Source organism: Emydura macquarii, unplaced genomic scaffold (genome assembly GCF_026122565.2).
Source record: "Emydura macquarii macquarii isolate MOO-44397 ecotype Brisbane River unplaced genomic scaffold, CSIRO-AGI_Emac_v2 contig_320, whole genome shotgun sequence".
In the NCBI taxonomy this organism is placed as follows: Eukaryota; Metazoa; Chordata; order Testudines; family Chelidae; genus Emydura; species Emydura macquarii.
This window is the reverse complement of record NW_027130457.1, coordinates 1,064,883-1,073,373: the sequence shown is the minus strand read 5'-3', so window position 1 is coordinate 1,073,373 and position 8,491 is coordinate 1,064,883. Positions and strand designations below refer to the sequence as shown.

General features: G+C 38.0%; 1 non-coding gene across 1 annotated transcript; it reads right to left on the bottom strand.

Annotated features, from left to right (window-relative positions):
- Positions 1–1,664: 1,664 nt before the first annotated feature.
- On the bottom strand, positions 1,665–1,766 carry LOC137140988 (U6 spliceosomal RNA). The gene has a single exon (XR_010916521.1). It is a non-coding gene; the product is annotated as a U6 spliceosomal RNA (small nuclear RNA).
- Positions 1,767–8,491: the final 6,725 nt, after the last annotated feature.

Here is an 8,491-nt window from a genome sequence, read left to right as displayed (position 1 = left end):
GAAATGATGAAACCTTTAGGTTCAGCTTGTTCCAGAATACCAGGTAACAGTAGTTTTCAACTGAACAAAATAACACAAAATGTCCCTGTGACGGGATGTGCCTACCCCGCACTAGAGATAAGGGAGTTGACTCTGCATTATGGGCAAAGTCCCGCCCCTTAGACCGTGCTGGACATGCTCCAACTCTACCCTAATACAAAAAGGCATTCAGGGCAGACTGCCAGGGAGGAAGGACACTTGATGGAAGGTCTAAGCAGGAGCCACTACAGCCCCCACTGGAGGGAATCAGAGAACTGAACAGAGACCGGCCTCTCACGGCCAACTATCCAGAGCCAGACATCCAGGGAGTTACCAACTCTGGGGAACCCAAAGGTCCCAACGATACTCGGGACATCAGGAGGCATGGTAGGAAACAGCCAGGGAGATGGGGCGAATGGTATCTCCTGCCTAAGGCTGGTCAGCATATTGCGGTAGGATCCCCGCTAACCAGGGTGGTGACCACTCCCGTCATGGACAGAGCCCTGGGCTAGAACATGGTGGAGACGGGCGAATCCATGTCCCCCTACTCCAACTGCCACTCCCCTTGGGGTGATAGCAAACCCCTACCTGAGCGTCAGACTGTAGAGGTGCTCCAACCCCTGCTGTAGCTATAGACTAATTGCTCACAGAGCCCTGACCTCAGGGCAGCTATTGACTCTGGCCATTGGGCTGTAGTCCTTCACAATCCCAGGCAACTGGATCTCAAATCGGGTTGGGAGGTGCCTACCCCTCTCTACCCCTCCCCCCCAACAGTCCCAAATATAGACAGCTTGCTTTTTATTGCAAAAGGTTATGTGCATCTTTATTCTCAAGGTCACATACCTGTTTGATATCCCCTCATTAGGTTGACAGCATCTCTTAAGAGCTCTGTATTCATTGCACAGTAGACTGTCATTCACTAACATGTGAGAATAAATCATATACACTGGTCATCATTAAACTCAACATTTACCCACTGTAGTCCCAGAGTGATATCGAAGATAACCTAGCTGATACCCAGTCTGAGTCACAGACAGATACTATAGTATTCTGGATAGCACTATGTGGTAACTGTAGGTGCATGTTGACTTATTGCTGGCAACAACGGTATATCAGCTGATCTGTTTCAGCACTTAAGTGTAAGTGTTCCTGTATGTGTGAATATTTCAAGGATTTGTACTTTCACCCTTGTGCAGTATGATTATTTAGTGTTAATACACTGGGCTTAGAAACACATTTAGAAAATTTAGAGGAAGGTTGTCTGGCTCTGAATTGTTTTTATTATCCCATCCGTTTTACTGAGTATATTGTCAAAAAGCCACAAGTGTACATCACATTGTAAGCATGAAAGGGGGTCAATTTATGAATTTATCAGGATGTCAGTTAGATTTCAAAACTGAAATCTAAATGCTACTAGTTTTAATGCTGGTTTCTTTTCAGGTCAACTTTTAACTTGAACAATATTTTTCAAATCAGGACGCTTGCCTGTTCTTAACTAACCAACAATTTATTAATTCACCCACAGTCAATCAACTGTTCACCACTCAAGTGTAGACACAATCAATGTTCTAGGTGTGAACTACATACACAATACAGCCTTGCAAGCAATTATCACAGACGAGAGTTGAGTCTCAGCAGTTATATCAAAAATATGGAAACTCTTCACAAATGTGCATGCATCCTTGCACAAGGGCCATGCTAATCTTCTCCATATCACTCCAATTTTAGTATATGTGCTGCTGAAGCAAGCAAGGAACAATGCAAATTACCAAGATTTCTTATTACATTTATTTATGATTATACATTTTCAATTCCTAACACATTTACCACACTTCCAAGCATGCACTTGTCTAAGGCATTTTGAAGAGTGTGGTTAGTACAATTTGAATGGATTCGTCCAAAAGGGACAAAGTTAGAATATTAAAAACAATTGCTTAAAACAATTTTTTTTCAGTTTTTTTAGGACAATTTTCTTGGACTTATAAAAAAGAAATTAAAATTTAAAACATGGTTACTTGAGATCTCACTAAAAAGACCTCAACTAACCAGCAAGATAACCTACAGTTATTCATATTAAAGAATAGAAGGGGAAATACAATCTTTGAGATTAAATCTCACCACTTCTTCTTATCCTATTAACTCCTGGATGGGGGATAGTCCTTTCCACAGTGCTGGTCCAGCCATTGGTCGCATTTAGGATTCTTCAGCTTCTTGTGTTGGGTTCAGTCAACTCTCTAGAGCATATGGTGACCTCAGTTTTATATACCCTAATTTCAGGGCTTGTTGAAGGGGGCAACCCTCTGATTCGTATTGGATACATGCTGAGTGGGTGATTAGTTTTCAGCTTAGTTTCTCTGCTGCTTCCATTAGTATCTAGTGTACAATAAATTTATTTAATCCTCTTCTTATCAGAGGCTTTTTAAGTCTGATTCATTTCAAGGACCGTATTTCATTATTAGCACCTACTATCAATTGAGATTCCCCTTAAAGCAATTTTGTTTAATATTTCAAAGTTATACCCTGGTTTATATCTTTTAACATTCCTCCTTCCTTGTGCCAAACAATTCCTATTGCTTCTAGAGTGCAACAATTATTTACAATGAAAATCAACAAAATCCTTTCTATAGTCTTCTAAATTTGGAGGAAATATTCCATATAGTGTTTTATTGTACAAAAGCATTTCACATTATCTAAGCCTTACAATAGAACAAGAGATATTTTTCACATATAGAAAGATGTAGATCTGACTGTCCCAGCAAAAAAAAAAAAAAAAAAAAGAGTGCAGCTTCTAATTTGGGGTGAAAGAGATATTATCCCTGGTATATTTGATTTACAAGGAAAACAATATATAGTTTATAATTTGAAGTGAAAACATATGGTTTGGATTTCTTAGGGTAACAGCCAATTCACCCAATTTGACCTTCAATTTTAAAGTCACATTTCTAGTTTGCTTAACTTGCAGTTTTCCCCATCCATCTCTTCATCCACTCAATGTGCAATGAGCCACCTTGCACAGAAAAGCAGCATGTGACTCTTTCTTGGTAACTTGGAGTTCTTTTTTAGCTAGGTCAGGAAGGAGGAAGAAGTTTTATCCATATGCCTATTATAAGAGATTCTTGTCTAGGCAATTAACAATACTCTTGTTTAGTCATTTTGGTTTCTATAGTTTCTGTTCTTGGGGAGAGAAAATCCTGAACTTGTCTGATTTATGAGTCCTCAGACACAGTGTCTCACATGATGTGAATCATTTTCTTATAGACTTTACTTGGGTGGAAAATCCCTCTTTTGGGATAAACAGAGGTGGATGCTTTTCTAAATTCATTGAGGGCCAGAAGGAATCATTAATTATGAATCATTCAAGGCATATCTCTTTCATATATCCCTTATGAACTGGTGAAATTGTTATTATGAGTGATGAGATGTGCAAATAAGGCATATATCCCAAGGTCACTTGTGCATTTGGCATACATTTTGGTACATTTTTAATATTTCAGGTTATTCAATCAAGCAAGCTTCTATTGCTGTAAAAGAAGGAAAGTTTACCATGGCTTTTGAAGTAGTACAACTAGTAGGCTTACCTCAGTTTAAAGTGGTGATCGAGCTGCAAATACACTAGAAGATATGAAAGCAATATTGAATTGTTTTTATATTTTTAAAGATAAATCTAGTTACATCAGTGTAACATTTCCTATGTCTCCACGGAAGGGAAATCATTAGATCAACTGTCTAGTGATATGAATACCATATATGTTTGTTAGTATACCATGTTAATTAGAAATGATCACATGCATGGAACATATGCGTTATAAAAACAAAGAAAGAAGGAACTGACTACTGAGTCAATAATGTCACAGGAAAGAGCAGCTATTGACTCAGGGTTATTACGTTGCCAAAAATTGATAGCTTAATTATAATGCAAAAATATGAAGCAGATGCTGCTGAATAAAAAGCTGTAAAATTTAATTAGTCAATGCAGAACTGAGGGGAAAAGTGTAGTGTGTTTATGAGTTGTAGATTAAATTAATTATGACATTTAAAATGATATTATTTCAGTTTTCATTGATATCAACTAATACTTATGCACATTTGAATGGAAGAATTAGTAATAATATCTTTTTACAATACTGTTAAGCATAGAAATAAGTTTGTAGACAGTAATAAAACTGTGTTTTATATTTGCTGCTATGTTCAAGCCTGATGTTACATTTCTATGATAGCCATTTAATATTCTACAGGAAATTGAAAAGAAATGGATTTCTGTACTCCTTATTCATTTAACTCAATGTCAGAGAATAAGACATTGAAGGGATGACTATTAATTATCTCAGGAAAGATGGTGATTTAAATAATGTAAGCATAAAAATATATTTCCTATAGATTAGTGGATGGGGAGTTATTTAGAAGTGCATATGAGTTCTGCTATAGTAAGAGATCTGATACCATTTTAATCGTATAGCTCACTCACTTTTCAGATGTTCACAGCTTGGTTCTTAAAAAAAAAAAAAAAAAAAAAAAGTCATTCTAGGTTGGACTCTAGTGTACAACATCTCAGAAGGAATAACCAAACCAAGTTCCAATAAGCTTGGATGTTTCAAATGTATGTGAATGCAAATCCATGTTTTCAGAAGCTGATACTACCATTGCTCAGAAAAGACTCATTTTAACAAAATGGAAATTTGTATAAATTCAAGACAGTACAAAGTGCAAATAAATATCTGTCCATATTTAAAATGAAATGGCATGAAAGATATTGTAATGTAAAAAACACCAAGTTATTGTGAGACTAATTATTTTTCCTGATGGAGGCATCACATGAGCTGCAGCATCCTACAAACACAGTACCCCCATTTATGGGAAATAGGGATTATGGAATCTGACTAGGTAAAAGGGTTATGCAAGGTAGTTGGGTTTTTTAAAATATGGAAACTTAAACTAAAAAACCATAATGGGCTAGAGTTAGATCTGGTATGACAGACTTAAATTGACTTCCCCATGCCTATATCAGGTCTAAATTTGGCTGAGTAGTTCCATACTAAGGAAATCATGTTGATTCTTTGTGTAAAAGAGTAGAAATGAAATAAACTGATCAGTTCATCGCAAGTTTATAATCATTTATGCAGACGTGCTGAAGTTTAACACTATTTGAAGTACAGTATATTACCCTTATGATGTCCTCCTTCCCTGCTCCCATTTTGTTTGCTTCACTCACCTGGAACTTAATGCCTTAAACTAAGAGAGTCAACTCTTTGGGGTTGGTTTTTTTCCTGTATGTCTGGACAGAATGCAGCACCATGTGAGCTGACTGGGTTGGGATGTCCAATTGCTATCACAATACAAATTTTGAACCAACATATTATATAATATAAGATTGATTTCAGTTACTAATTTTCTTCTTAAAAAGTAACAAGCCACAAAATTAATTTTAGAAACTACACAGATTCTCACACATTCCTAATCCTTGATAATCCATGAAGGGCAAGCTCTTGATGTTATGCATTTTAAAAATCTGATGATCAGTTGTGAATAGTTATATAGTTCTCTAAATTAGTGATCTTTGTGCTGATAAATATGATATATAGTTGAGAAAACGTTAGCGATTTTTCCAATGATTGACATTTGGAGCTGATTTTGTTTTTTCATTATATATGGGTAAGCATTTTGAGTAAATCTAGGCTCTTTTTTTAGGGGTATGAAGAACATTAGTGGCAGAACCAATATGGATTCCTACACGAGGTGATGGAAACAGAAGGATCTGAGGCAGCGTAAGGAGAGCAGGTGGGGGCTAGTTATAGAAGGATCTGGGCTGAGATGAAGAGCCTGTTGGTGCACAAATTGTCCCACCCTCCACATGGAGGGGCCATATAAAGGCCTGAGGAGCCATTGGAGGAAAATAATCCCTTCTTGCTTACTGAATTTTGGAGGTATTATCTAATGGATTTGTGACCCAGGTTATGAATAACTTTTTATTCACCTGCAATTGATTCTAATTTTCTAAAACATTTAACTTTTTAGGGGACTTCTTGGATGCTTGGTTTCTGTTGAAAGTGCAATTTTGGGGGAGAAGCTTGAGCAAAATCACCTAGATCCTGAATTATGGAGTGGGGGGGAATCCATTTATCCTATTGTAAAATCAAATTCTACCCCCACTTTCCCTCCCCAAATAAGGCTGTATTAAAATGGCAGAAATTTCAAACTTGAAATTTGGTAGATAGTCCTTAGTAATCAATACTTTTGCTGGCCTTCAAGGGAAAATTCAAAAATCAGACTTGAGTAGTTGAAGAGTCACTTCTATTGTTAGCATGCTCTATTGTTATCTGCTAAGATTTCAGGACATACCACTTGTCACAGGGTAGCTGGTCCCAGTGAGTGGAACAAGATCCAAGGCTAGCTGTGTTGGAACAGGTGAGACCAGTCCAATCAATTAAAGTGGGTTGGGCTACACCAGGGTCTATAAAAGTCTGCCAGAAGACAGGAAATAGGAGGTGAAAGAGAGTGATTGGGATAGGATGTGCCATGGGAAAGGAAGTCAAAGGGGGGAGGAACTAATTCCTCTAATGGGTGTCCGGAGCAAGGGACCAGGTGCTCAGAGAAGTAGTCTGCAGGCTGCTACTTCAGGAAAGGAGCAGAGCTCAGAAGCTGCCAGGAGCACCAGAGACCCTTGGGAAGGGTGGCTATGAAGCTTGGGAGAAAGGAGTGAGTTAAAAGACTGATTTCTGTTTGTTTGTCTTGCTCGTGTTAAGGAAATAAACCTTGTTAAAGGAGACTGGGCTAGGCACAGAGTTTAGAGCAGGGAAGAAGTCCTACCCTGTGACTCCAATTAAATCCTGTTCTTTCTGGTTAGTTTAACAAGCACTGATGCTGAGACAACTTGTATTGGGGGCATTATACATGTCTCTTTATAATACACATATTACACACAGTGTTTTCGCCTATCTCACCCCCACCCCTCCAAAAAACACCCAAAATGAAACAAAATTGCCTTAAGTTTAGGGACAAAGAAAATACTATGTATCCTGTGAGATTGTATGGTCTCTTCATGATGCTAATTGATTTTTCTAACACTGTCAATGTTATGGTCTCTCTCAAACCTGCCCTGAAATCTGAGTGGACAGAGTTCTGTGCACAAATTCAGTGGAGGGTATGTACAGGTACAAAAGTATGCCATAGTTCTTGACTGTGCCTGTTGTTGGGGCATCCAGCACTGTAAATCACCTTGTTACCACACTGCCTCCAGCCTGAGAAAGTCTTTCCTGTAGTACGTGGCTGTTAGCTTCCTAATACCTTTGAGCCACTCAAGCATTCTCCTTTCGGCTATGCCAGCCCTGTCTTTCTCTTGCAGGTTAACAATGGGTGCCCCCTAGTTCCTTTGAATTGTTCCCCGGTGATATCCAGCTCCTGATACTGGCTAATCTAAAAAATCCAGATCCTCTGCCCCCAACAATGCAATATATCCCACTTCACCAGTCTTACCTTAAACTGCTGCTCCTGTAAAATTACACAAAACTTGTGAGAATTTATAATAAAACAAAAGAAGGTATAGTTAAGAAAGGAAAGAGAGAGAACTAGAAACAAGAGAGTGGTGGAAATAAAGGGTTACAATATAAAACACAATCGTAAAATGCAAAGCTGAGTCTTCTCTTATTAATAGTTACCTTTCCTATCTAATAAAATAGGTTTGCCGAACAAAACATTCATTCTGTTGATTGGTTGGCTGGCTTCTTGGGGTCCTGGATCCAATTCCCTGCTCCCCAAATGTGTCTTCAGTGAAAAGTTGCAGAATGATTTTCTCCTCTACCCCATATATTAAGTCAGTCTTTGGTCTTTATTCAGTAATAGTCTTGGGGTAGAACAAGGTAGACAATGGAACCTCGCATTATGTCACTGGTTTACCAGGGTGGGGTGACAACTCTCTCTTGCTTGAATAGGCTATGACATGTTGTTTCCTGGTGACTAACTTTTACTCCAAGTCCATAAAGCATACTTTCAAAGTAAATAAATTATTCCTTAAATATTACCCATATTCATTCATCTCACAATGAATGTGTTATGGGCTCTCTATAGCTACCTTACATGCAACTCGTTATGGATAAATACCCTGCAAGACATGTTTGGTGTGCTGAGTTTGTCAGGTCTCAGATGAGTTGTTTGCAAAGAACAGGGGACACTTTGCCAAACAGCATCTAGATCACAGTGATCATTATCCCTTTCTTTTTTATTGGCATTAGGTTGAGAATTTGATGATCCAATCAAATTGTTAAAAATGGTTACAAGTGGTTTAGATAGTTCTACCTGCCCTAACACCCTTTGCTAGTTTTTGTAGCTTTAGAATTACATTTTTCCTCTTTTATTTTTTCTCTTCTCTGTTGCATGAAAGACTAGCACAGGTTTTATATTACACATCTGATTATACCAAGGAAAGAATGATACTGAGGATGCTGACAATTCTGCCTAATGTAAAAGGAAACAAACGTGA